The sequence below is a fragment of the Populus alba genome, chromosome 3 (genome assembly GCF_005239225.2).
Source record: "Populus alba chromosome 3, ASM523922v2, whole genome shotgun sequence".
Classification (NCBI taxonomy): Eukaryota; Viridiplantae; Streptophyta; class Magnoliopsida; order Malpighiales; family Salicaceae; genus Populus; species Populus alba.
The window spans coordinates 20,869,497-20,882,239 of record NC_133286.1 but is presented as its reverse complement, the minus strand read 5'-3'; the positions used below and the strand labels follow the sequence as shown (position 1 = coordinate 20,882,239).

Sequence of the window (12,743 nt, the reverse complement as noted above, 5' to 3'; positions counted from 1 at the left end):
TAACATTTTTGAAATATATAGCTAAGTTGGTGTAATAGTCAAGAAGGTATGTTATTCGTATCATTATTAAAAATTCAAATATGACAGAAAAAAGTGAGAAATAAACATAAAAATAACATAAAGATGTGAGAAATAAATTTATATAAATCTTTTTAAATCATAGTAATTAAACCCAACTTATCCAACTTGCTGATATGGATTTAGGCTAGGTTTCAAGTTACATAGAAAAAAAATAACATGATAAAATCTAATAAATTTGACGAAACCCAATTCCAACTCATATTAGTTTGATATAAAAAATAAAACGACTTTCACTTTTAGATGCTTTTTAAAATTATGTTTCTCTTAAAAAAATCAAATTATTTTTTTAATATTTTTTATAAATATGATATGTTTATAATAAAATAAAAAAATATTTTTTAAAAATATTTTTTAAAAATCACAATTCGGTATAACAACTATGTTTGACTTAATTTGATTAGACTGAAAACTCAAACACTACCACTAGATTGTAAAGCAAAAACAAATCATATGGGCGGCCATTGATTGGACGGAAAGCTCTTGTACTATTGTTTCATTTGTTGCTTCATTTGTATTGAATTGAAGTTTGATAGTGGAAGAGTTGGTGAGATTTTTTAATTATGTTCCTTGAGTTGGAAAACATCAGAAAGTTTAAATTATCACCTTAAAGAATAGCGAAAAGATTCATGAATTTCGATCGAGTTCTTGGTTAGTATCAATGTCGAAGGGTCAACGTGGTACAAGGGAGGGGGACAAGCTGATCATGGCCTAGCTGTTGGTGGAAGGGCCGTGTACAGAGGGGGCTGCAGCTCATCAGGTGGCTTGTCACAGGCTAGTGTGTTTTGAATTGACTCCATTATAGTCTCCGAAGGAGCTTTTCCAAGGTGCAGCAATTTCTTTGAATTTCAACGTAGGAACACAAGCCTAGTGGTCTGGGCTAGAGCTGGGGCACACGTGGCTAATCAGCCCTGGATGTTACCGTTTATTGGACATGTATCTGCTCATGGCTGATGGCTAGCGCCATTGTGTCTGAACTTTTATGGTTCATGTTCTTGCTGGGAATGGGTGGTGTCTTCAAGCGTCAGACCAATACCTGCAAAATCACTGCTATCATCATGTGATGATGATGTGAAAGCTTTCGGTTCGTTTCAATTACTGTTAGTGTGGCATCTTTTTGAAATGGTGGGTTCATTTGCAACTCATGAAAAGGAGGCTAGATATACCTTGTGTACAGCAAAATAAAGAGTTAGGGTTTCTCAGGTTACAAGTTTAATCGTCCAAAATACAGAAAATTCTGAATTATATATAAATTCAAGAATAAAGTTCAGAATCATCCATCTTAATAGTGGCTAAAATGACGTAGCTAATTAAAAGTAAATCAGATTAAAACTCTAAAATCTATTTTTTTTTTTAAATCTCAAACATCAATTTCCAAGGCATGAGACAATTTGATGATAGAGGGGCTTCCAAGGCAAGCTGGTGGCCAGCTTGGGATTTTTTTCGGCCAATTAACGGATTCTTTAGAAACTCGCTTTTATTGCTGTTCTATTTTGTGGTTTATTTGGATTATCGGTAAGAAATTAGTTTTTGATGTTTATGATATTGATTGGAATAAAATTTATGATTCAACTATTAATCATTTTGCTCGATTTTTAATTAAATTTTAATATATATATATATATATATATATATATATATATATATTGATCTAGTTAGATATTCAGTTTGTGTGATAAAAGTGATTTAATACTCAGGTTGGATTTTTTTTGTTGTTTCTTTGTTATTTTTATTGTAAGTTTTTTATAGTCAGTTTACTATTTTTTTAATAGCAATGAATAAATCTTATTAATATTCTCTCTCGTTTAATATATATAAAATAATCATTTATTGTTATTTCAGAGTAGTGTGTGGAGGTGTGGATTCCTCGTCAACATCAAGTTGCATTAAACATTCTATTTTTGATATGGAAAGCTCCAAGAATGGCTACTTTAAATGGCCTTGACTGTTACTGAGAACTCTGCAACTCATCAGGTGGCTTGTCTCCCAGTAATGTGTTCTGAACTGACTGCACTAACTAGGAAGATTGAACTAGCTAGAGGCTTCACACACACTCACAACTCAGCTGTAGAAGATTCTATCCCACGATCCACAAAACATGAAGCTGGAGGGGAGTTTAGCTACGACATGCAGATTGGCTACTTGCTAGCTCCTCTCTTGGACCAAGAGAAATCCAACGATCACTCCACTAAGTAACTTTTATCCTCTACAAAGAAGGGTTTCTTTCTCAGAAACAACTCCTTTGTGGCTTTTCCGGCATCTTGGAGGTAGAAATATGGTTTCATTTATCTAAATAGAAGCATAAAATTTTAGGAGTTCACCCAACCCAGGGGTTGAAATCCCAGGTCACAGGTCGGAAATCTGCTGTCAATCCAAACTATGTTTTTTTTAAAATCTCTCAAACAACTTCGTTTTAGTTAAAAGAACAAAACAAAACAAAACAATTTGAAGTAAAACCTAACCCAAACCAGGCTCAGGGTCACTGGGTTGACTAAAATTTATGAAAGGAAACTTCCCTAGCTGAATCCATGATGGCTGTAACATAATACGAAGAATATTGCCTTGTCAAGTACCTTACTGGACAGGGCCTTCTGTATCACCGGAAGGCTTTCAAGAATACCCCAAGCATGAAAATATTTAGCATCGGAGGAAAGGGAGACAAACATGATCTCTATCAGCAAAGGCAAACCAGTAGTGAGAAGAACAGAGTAAAGAAGGGTTATCCGGAAGCCAACGATATACACATTCCATGCTTCTTGTGCATAATGCTCCTGTGTCTGAGGCTGTAGAAGGTACAGCAAACGGTGGAGAAGCCATCGACTTCGACACCATTTTAAAGCTACGGAGATAATTTCAGAGCCTTTTCTACTCTACTCCCATTTATATCATTTTGAGATTTCATTTTCAGGTAGGCTAAATTATTTAAAATTATCCGAAATTTTTCAAACCACATTCCATCGTCTTTGTTACTCAGGACTAGATACATCATTTTAATTGGATTTGTTTGTTTACTGGAAAATAATTTTTTTTTTAAATAAATTATTTTTTGATGTTTAGTAGTGTCATGAAAAATAAGTTGAAAAACATTTTCCAGTATTTGGTTATGTTATGGAAAATGAGTTGGAAAATAGCTTATTAATGTTTTTTTTTTAAGTTTATTAAAATAATAGGAAACAAATCTTACAAATTAAAAAGTTGAATGAGAATGAAATTGAAAATGAAAAAAATCTAATTTAATAAATTATCTCAAATAAAATAAATAACAATTAAAATAATAAAGATCAAATCTAACAGATAAAAAAATTGAAAGACGATGAAATTAAAATAATAATAATTACAATTTCATAAATTATTTTAAATAAAATAAGTAGTAATCAAAAAAATAAAGATCAAATTTAATAGATAAAAAAATTCAATTTAAAAAATGATAAGAGAAAAGTAAATAACAATCATAAAAATAAGGACCAAATGTAATATAAAAATCAAATTAAATCAAATTTCAAGGGATGAAATTGAAGAAAAAAAAGATTCAAACAAAATATATAGCAATCAAAAGTTTGAGAACCAAATTTAACATAATCAGTAAATAATATGAAATTTCTAAAACTTCTGGAAAGTGTTTTCCATCCAAAATAAAATAAAAACACTTTTCTGAAAATCAAGTTAAATTTTTCTTTGACAGGAAAGTGTTTTTCGTTGACCGGAAAGTGTTTTCGTTGATAAACTTTTCTAATGGCAAACCCATACACATAAAAAATTTTATAAAGTAGTTTCTCGAAAACCACTTTCCGGAAAACAAATGCACCCTTAATGCAATTGACTTAAAGACGGTAAACATTTCATCTTATTGTACCCTCTGCTGATATAATAGTTTACATATAATTTTTGCAAAATACAAATTGCATATAATTATCAAACATACCTATAAATTTAATCGCAGTTGATTTCTTGAAACGGGTATGGACCTTCACTGTGTACTCTGCTACAAGTTGGGAGAATGATGATGACTTGTTTTCTATCAACCTTGTTGGAGAATCATACTCCTCAATGAGACCTGAGACATGATTGCAAATACTTCAGAAAATCGAGGATGCATATCATTTACAGGCAATGCTACATCAAGTTTCCATACTCACCATGACTTAGAAGCAAAACCATGTCACTGTCAAGAACAGAGGTTATTCGATGTGCAATGGTTATCACTGTACAGTCGGAGAAGTGCTGCCTGAGCGTTTGCTGAATAAGATTATCAGTGGCTGTGTCAACTGAGGCAGTAGCTTCATCAAGGACCAAGACCTTACTTTTCTTGAGGAGCACACGCCCAAGACAGACTAGCTGCCTCTGGCCCATACTCCAGTTCTCCCCATTCTCGATAACTGCACCGCCATCCAGGATGACCATTTAAAAAGATGTGCACAAAAATGGGGTAGCGGTGATTGGTGAGAGAGACAAACCTGTGGAATCTAGCTTCCTTTCCTTTTTCCTAACTTCATCTCCAAGTTGGCACATGTCCAGAACCTAGGATCATAACAAATTTAAGTTAGCATTTGTGCTATGTTTCAATCACCAATCCTTGAAATACTGAACATCCATTCTAAGAAGAAACACGCAGTCACGTGTATAACAGCATCAACACCCCTCATTGAGCTAACATAATAGAGACAACACACCTCCCAGATCTGTTCATCTGTGTACTCTTCAAGTGGGTCCAGATTACTTCCTAACAGTCCCTTCGAAAACATGGTTGGATCCTGGGAATAATGCTCAGTCTTGACCTTAAATCATGCAGGCCAATCAATGAGATATCAATGCTGTCAATCATAATCTGACCAGCTGCAGGTTCAACAGTTCGGAAAAGAGCCTGTATGAGAGTAGATTTACCACTGCCTGTTCTCCCCAACAAATACCAGTTTTTCTTCCTCCTGGAAAGTGCATGAGAGACCACGCAGCACAAGTGGCATGTGTGGGGCATATCGGACCTGCATCGTATCCGGCCATTAGTAACATAAAAATAATGCCTGCCAATTGGAGCAATAAACATAACAAAATTACCTGCAGATTATCGATGTCAACTTCACCATGTGATGGCCAAGAATGGTCAGGCCTGTTCGCTTCAATTACAAGAGGAGGCTCGGCATGAATATGAAATGACTGTAAGAATTCTCTCTACTGATATGAGTTTTGTTCTCAGCAATTGCAGAACACCATATCAACAAAATTGTGCCGTGTGTAAGTCAAGCGCATGACAATAAACAGCTAAGCCTGCAATGGCTATGGAAAAGAAAAAAAACGTGTATTTCAGGTTCACTCATTGGTTTGACAATAGAAGGGAAATAGAGAAAGGTTGCAAGACAAGAACTGCCAACCTGGATTAAATTCTTTCTGGAAAAGAGATCTAAAAGAAACAGACAGAAAGCAAACGTAATAGAACTGAACATATCCATTCGGAAGCAAAGCCATTGCATGCAGCAGAATTATGAAATTGGGCCGAAGAATATGCATCTGTTTAGTTTCATATTTAATTCTTCGAATCTTGATTCTTGATCAAAGCTCCTGATCGTTGTGTCCTGAAATTGTTTCTGCCAAATTTTGGACAACTGAGAGTTGCATACTCCAATCACCGTGAAAGCCTCTTGCTGGGGAATGTAATATTGCTGCATGCAATCAAGAAATTGTTTGAACGCCTCTCTTTCTAAATGCTAAATCATTAAATAAGAAACTCTTAACTCTTCTAAATGCTAAATCATATATAATATAAGAAACTCAAAACGCTGTTCTTTCACTATTCAGATCGCACAAAAAAAAAAAAAAAAAAAAAAAAAAAAAAAAATTTTAAAAAAAAAAAATAAATATTCACACAAAATACAAAACTGTAGACACACTTTGCATTTTTCAATAATTATTTTGGTCTAGAAAAATTTTATTTTGAGCAATTTAATCATAATGATACTAATTAACTTCTAGTTTCTTAGGCTGTAATGGAACTAAAAGAAAGAAAATGAGCATTAAATGAAAAGAGCATCCAAACATGGATGACATGCCAGAGAAGTTTTTAAAAAATACACTTAATTCTCAAACTTTAAAAAACAAATTGGTTTTGTATAAAAGTTAATATTTATAATGACTTTCGTCCTAGATTAGAAAGAGAAATAGTCATCATTCTAGTGGATAAGAGCGGTCATTGTTTAAGTCCATTTAATGACAACCAAAATTGATGTTTTTGGTCTTGGTGTTTCGCATGAGATAAAAGGGGCTAATGGTGATTGTTTAAAGCCTTATGTGCCGTGAAAAAATAGATCTAAGTCAGAAAGATAAATTAACATGGACTGATTTTATGTTTTTTTTTTGGATAATTTTAAGTTAATGGGTGAATGGATTCGTTTTGTTTCAAGAATAATTGAATGAAGCGTGTTTTATGGGTTAAAAATGACTAAAATTAAGTTTTTTCAATAAAAGAAATATTATCTTGCCATTACTTGGTGCTAAAATATAGACTCATAATAAATATATAATAAAAAAACCCAGGCGTGTGGGCCTAGGCTTAAAGGCCTGCGCACATGCTGGGTTTCTTCCCTGCCTGGCTTCGGGCTGCATTAGCCATGAGCCGAGAGGGCCTAAACCTTATTTTTTTGCCCTTTTTTTAAAGTTAAATATAAATTTTAAAAAAAATTATTGAACTTATTGAGTTCATAACATGGAGTATAGGTTTTCACAAGTTAAGTCACACACCAAGCTTATTTTTTTGTAATGATTGAATTTTTTTTAAATGATATCTTTTTTAATGTTTTTTTTCTTAAATAATTTTTAAAATTTATAATTTTCAACATAATTCCCTCATTTTTGATATATTTTTCTATTTTAACCTTTTTAAGACATAAACTTGCTTTAATAATGTTGTCCTATATTTAGTTTTGAAAATATTATTAATCATCATATCTAATTTTTTTTTATTTTTTATATAAGATTAAATTTATTTAAAATAAAAAAAATATTTATCATATTGATAATATTTTTAATATATGCAATTGTACTTTTTTTTCTTTTCTTTTATTTAATTAGTTAATGTGTATTTGTTTCTATTATCTTTTGACTGAAAGAAAATAAACTTAAAATATAATAAATTCAGCAATCATAATTAAATAAATATCTTGTCTTGCAAAATTAAATATCTTAATTTATACATGTTTCTATTGAATTTTTTTTAAATTTATTTTGAGTTATGCATTAATGAATTTTTTTATCATTTATTAACACGTATAATTATCATTTATTTATTACATGTTTAAAGCCTTTTTGATTTACATAATTTTTTTTAATGTATAAAAATACTTGAAAAAATCATAAATATCAAAAACGTTTTAGGAAAAAAAAAAGTTATTGGGCCCATGGCGGGGTGCACGTCAAATAGCTAATTAGAAATATTACTTGTCAATCGATAAACAGCGGCTACAGACTCATTGAATGCTTCGACACTTTCAAATTTTCATGGCAAGTTTCAGAAAACTTGGGAAAAAAAGAACACAATTAAGAGACAGATGAAGAAACATCAGGAGATTAATGATAGTTATTAAGAATTTTGGGGTCACTCAAGTAAGAGCTCGGAAAAGTAAGAGTGTTTTAAAGAAACAAGGAGTACCTGATACCAGTATACAGGCAAGCATTACAGGGATGGAAAACTATAAAAACTTGCCATGCCACTTGAGACATCACCTGCTAATTATATTCCCAAAAGCATGATTGCTTCGAAGGCAAGGCCCTCAATTGTATGTGGAATTTCCATATCTAATGCACTTTGATCTGTAGAAGCCTACATGAGAGGAAATAGATCAATGAGGTAAAAGTATTGAACATGGTATCCTCCCCTAATTAATTTTAATCACTTACATAAAGAGCACAAGACACAATGAAATTGCTTACTCTGTTAAGGATTCGTCCGCTAGGGGTCGCGTCAAAAAAGGACATGGGAGCACGAAAAATACACAGATGCAATTTGTTGAATAGTAGAGTTGCAGTTTTGTACCCTGCAGTTACAAGAAGCATGGCTCGAGCGAGGATGCAAAAAGAACTTCCAATAACCAGAGATACATAGACGATTAAAAGTCTAGATCCACTAACAACAGGTTTCACATCCTTTGACACAGGAGTTGCCCATGCCATCCAATAAGTGCTACCAATTTGAAGGATCTGAAAGAGAAGTTGTGCCAGTAATATAAAGGGCATCAGAGCTCCTCTGTATGCTGTTGTGATATACTTCCAATAGATTTGAAACCCAACACTGCCTTTCTCTCTCTCTTCTTCTTGAATGAGTTGTGCTTGTGGCTCGGCTACCTCATCTGCTTTACCAATTTGCGAATCTTTATTTCCTTCGTTATGTACAATCCCCTCAGTACTGTTCTCGCCTCCATTGTTGTCTCTGACACTTTCATTTTCAGAAACTGGTCCAGCCTGTCTGGAATCAAGAACTGATAAAGCTGCCTTGTGTGCACCTACAAGTACCTTAAAATCAGATCCTGAATTGAGAATGTCGTCATACTTCCCAGCCTGCGTGATCCTTCCATCTTTCATGACGTAACCAGAAGGTACAGTTGAAACAAATGAAACAATAGGAGACATGATAATCCCACAAGCAATGAAGAAAACAAATGCATATTACTCACCAAGATTAGATCAGCAGCGGATAAGAACTCAACCTGATGAGTAACATAAATAACAGTTTTTGAACTTAAAAGACCAAGCAAAACTTCCTGTCATGCAAAATCAAACAAGTATACTGTAAGAGAAATGCCAATTGTTTTTTTTATTATTATTTGTTTAGGCATGAAAAGAAGAATAAAAGAGGAAGCAACTAAAAGGAAAATTAAAACAAAGGGTGGCTCTTTTATCTGGACTAGTAATTTTTTCTACAGAAATCGAAAGCAAAAGTTAGCATCCACTGCAAGCAATGGTTTCAAGGAAGATGGGATAGTTTACTTTGAACAAATGAGATCCAGTATGAGCATCCACAGCACTGAAAGGGTCATCAAATAGATAGATTTGGGCATCTTGGTAAAGAGCACGTGCTATCTGTATTCTTTGCTTCTGTCCACCACTCAAGTTGATACCCCTCTCACCAATACCTGTTTGATCACCGAATGAGAGGATTTCCAGGTCCTTCTTCAAGGAGCATGCTTCAAGTACTTTATCGTACCTTTCTTTGTCCTTCTCCTTACCAAACAATATGTTCTCTTCTATCGTACCACTCTGTATCCAAGGTGACTGAGCAACATACGCCTTTGTCCCACACAACTTGAGTGTCCCTGAGATCTTCGGTAACTCTCCCAAAATGGAGGAAAGCAAGTTCGACTTGCCTGAACCAACAATACCACAAACAGCTACCTTCATACCATTTAGCACTTTGAAGTTTATATCTTTCAATGTTGCACTGGATGAAGACAATTCCCAAGAGAAATTTCCATCAACAATCTCAATTGCTGTATCAGAACTGCCTCCTGGAAGCTTCTCTATAGCATCAGGCTGCAAGTCATCAAGACAAAGAAAAGATGCAATTCTGTCAAGAGAAACCTTTGTCTGAATTAGCATAGAAACTGTATCAGAAAGGTTATAGATTGGGGATTGAAGAATCTCGAATGTTGCGAGTGCAGATAAGACCTTCCCTGATTCAAGCGGGATTCCCATTAGCATGCAAGTACCAAAGGTGGCTACAGCCACAACAGTGGGAGTTGCCCAAGCGACAACAGTGAACACTACTGAAGTATAGAAGTATTTCTTCAGCCACCGTGTCTCTACTTCCCTGAGTTCAAGAATCTTAGACAAAAACTTCATTTCCCATCCCTGAAGCTTGAGAATTCTCATATTTCTCAAAATCTCTGTGGTTGCCTTCATTCGTTTATCTTTTGATTCCATTAACTTGCCTTGAAACTTCTCCTCCAATCTTCCAAAAGGATAGTTTAACGACATGACAATTACTATCACAACAAAGCCAGCAACTGACCCCAGTCCCAAATTTCTGTACAGTATCAGCAAGGCCAAACAAACTTGCAAGATGACCACCCATGGATCGTGTATGTACTGACTAAAGGTGCCAAGTCTATCAGCATCAATTGTCATGATATTGATCATTTCTCCACTTGAATGCCCCTGCTTTGACTGACGGGAAATGGTCAAGCTCTTGTTGTAAATCATCGTGGCTGTCACTGCACGGATCCTTGTTCCAATTTGTTGCAACCTAAAAGATGAATGCCTGTCTGCGAGGCACTCAGCAAGCTTTGCAACCACAAAGGCGGAAGCCAAAATGTAACCTTGATTCTTGAATTCTCCTCGCCCATCAAGGCATTGAACAAAACCAACGATAAGGTAGGGACCAACATAAGAACCTAAAGTTTCAATCAACGCCAATAAAGCTGTCCATAAAATTTCTTTCCAGACTAACAGGAACAAAGCTTTTGCGACCTTGAACCTTGTAACTCTACCACAATCTGACTCAAGCTTATTTTTAAAAACTGGAAAAGCTCCAACCACACTATCGACACCGTGAAGTTGAGGAACATCTTCAAGGTCTAAAGTTTTCTTGTTGCCAGCAGCAATTAAAGAATTCATCCAAGAAAAGGTTAGAATACTGAAAAGACCAGCATTTCCAAAAGGAGTCACCGTATCTGCCCCTTTGTTCTCCAAATTATTAATCGAGCTAGAATCAACATTCAAAAGGGGTTCTTCAAGTAAATCTTGAATATCACTACTCAAAAACCCAACATAACAAAGAAACAATCCAGTAAACACAGAGACCACATCAGACACTAAATACCACTCTATCTCCAAAGACCCGTGTTTGTGATGAAGGAAAACATCTACAAAAAAGCAATAACAAGAAATAGCCAAATAGAAACCCCACCAAACTCTCAATAACAAAGGGAACATGTTTTCACCTGAGTTAAAGAATTGGGTATGCAAATAAACAACAAGTGCACCCCAAGAGAGTGTTCTAAGCCCTAAATCCAAAAGGGTCATTATTTCACCATCAGACAAAACATTTCCATACAAATAAAAGTAGCTCAACAAACACAAGATGAAATTAAAAACTGAGACACCGAAACAACAGACCAAGGTCTGTTTATACCACAAAAACCTCCTCTTCATCATTAACATCTCTGAAGAACCCTCTCCATCACCCCACCTGCTGAGTTTCTTACACAAAAACAAGACACATAAAGCAAGTAACAAAACCAAGTGCAACGATCCACAGAACCCACTAATAAAAATGGATTCAAGAAGAAAATCAATATTCGAACCTGGTGCATGCATTATGGAAGATGAGCTTGAGACAATGGCTGGGACACGTTGCTCTGTTGACTCAAAAAACATTTCCATGATCTGTGAGTCTTTGCAGGGATTACAAATCCACAGACGGAGGGAAATAAAAAAGAAGGAAAGAAAAAGTCCCGCCAAGACAGGGGTCAGTTACAATGGGCGGCTGTGAAAAGTTAATCAAAAAACATATTTATCCCTCGATTGCCACGTATTTGTCAATTGGATACCCAAACAAAACTATTTGTAGGTTATCAATTCGAATTGTAATATCATGGCGGATTTAATAACTATTATTATGAAGAAATTGATATCCACCGCGTAGATGGTTTATTATGTAATGGTTTATTATGTAATGGTTGGCCTTATACAATTGCTTGAGATATATATATCAAGCAGCCACCCAATGTAACTGACCCCTGTCTTAGCGGGACCTTTTCTTTCCTTCTTTTTTATTTCCCTCCGTCTGTGGATTTGTAATCCCTGCAAAGACTCACAGATCATGGAAATGTTTTTTGAGTCAACAGAGCAACGTGTCCCAGCCATTGTCTCAAGCTCATCTTCCATAATGCATGCACCAGGTTCGAATATTGATCTTCTTCTTGAATCCATTTTCATTAGTGGGTTCTGTGGATCGTTGCACTTGGTTTTGTTACTTGAGACAATGGCTGTGACACCTTGCTCTGTCGACTCAAAAAACATTTCCATGATCTGTGAGTCTTTGCAGGGATTACAAATCCACGGACGGAGGGAAATAAAAAAGAAGGAAAGAAAAAGTCCCGCCAGACAGGGGGCAGTTACAATGGGCGGCTGTGAATAGTTAATCAAAAAACATATTTATCCCTCGATTACCACATATTTGTCAACTGGATACCCAAACAAAACTATTTGTAGGTTATCAATTCGAATTGTAAATGGTTTATTATGTAATGGTTGGCCTTATACAATTGTTTTGTGTGTGTATATATATATATATATATACGCGCGCGCGCCATTGATTATTGCTACCAAATCCATATGAATCACACTGAGGACCTTGGCTCAGCGGTGGGAGGAGCTTGTCTCCTTCCACTGCTCCTGAGTTCGAGTCCTCATGTGCACGCCTGTCACCCCCGCGGTGCTTTACATGTTTAGTGGGCCGTGGGATTAGTCGTGGTGCGCGCAAACTGACCCGGACACCCACGTAAATAAAAAAAGAAAAATTGAAAAGCTAACAGCTTAAAACATAAATACAGGATTAAAGACCGGAGAAAAATTATATTAAATAAGAAAGAGTAGATTAACAAATTTACAGTACAAAGTAAAAAAAAAAACCCTAATGATGGGTCTGAATAATTCAATTACCCCAAATTAATATTTTTTAT

The 12,743-nt window shown here is 35.0% G+C and overlaps 1 pseudogene; it reads right to left on the bottom strand.

Annotated features, from left to right (window-relative positions):
• Positions 1 to 734: 734 nt before the first annotated feature.
• On the bottom strand, positions 735 to 11,708 carry LOC118054246 (ABC transporter C family member 3-like; annotated as a pseudogene).
• Between the last annotated feature and the right edge of the window lie 1,035 nt (positions 11,709 to 12,743).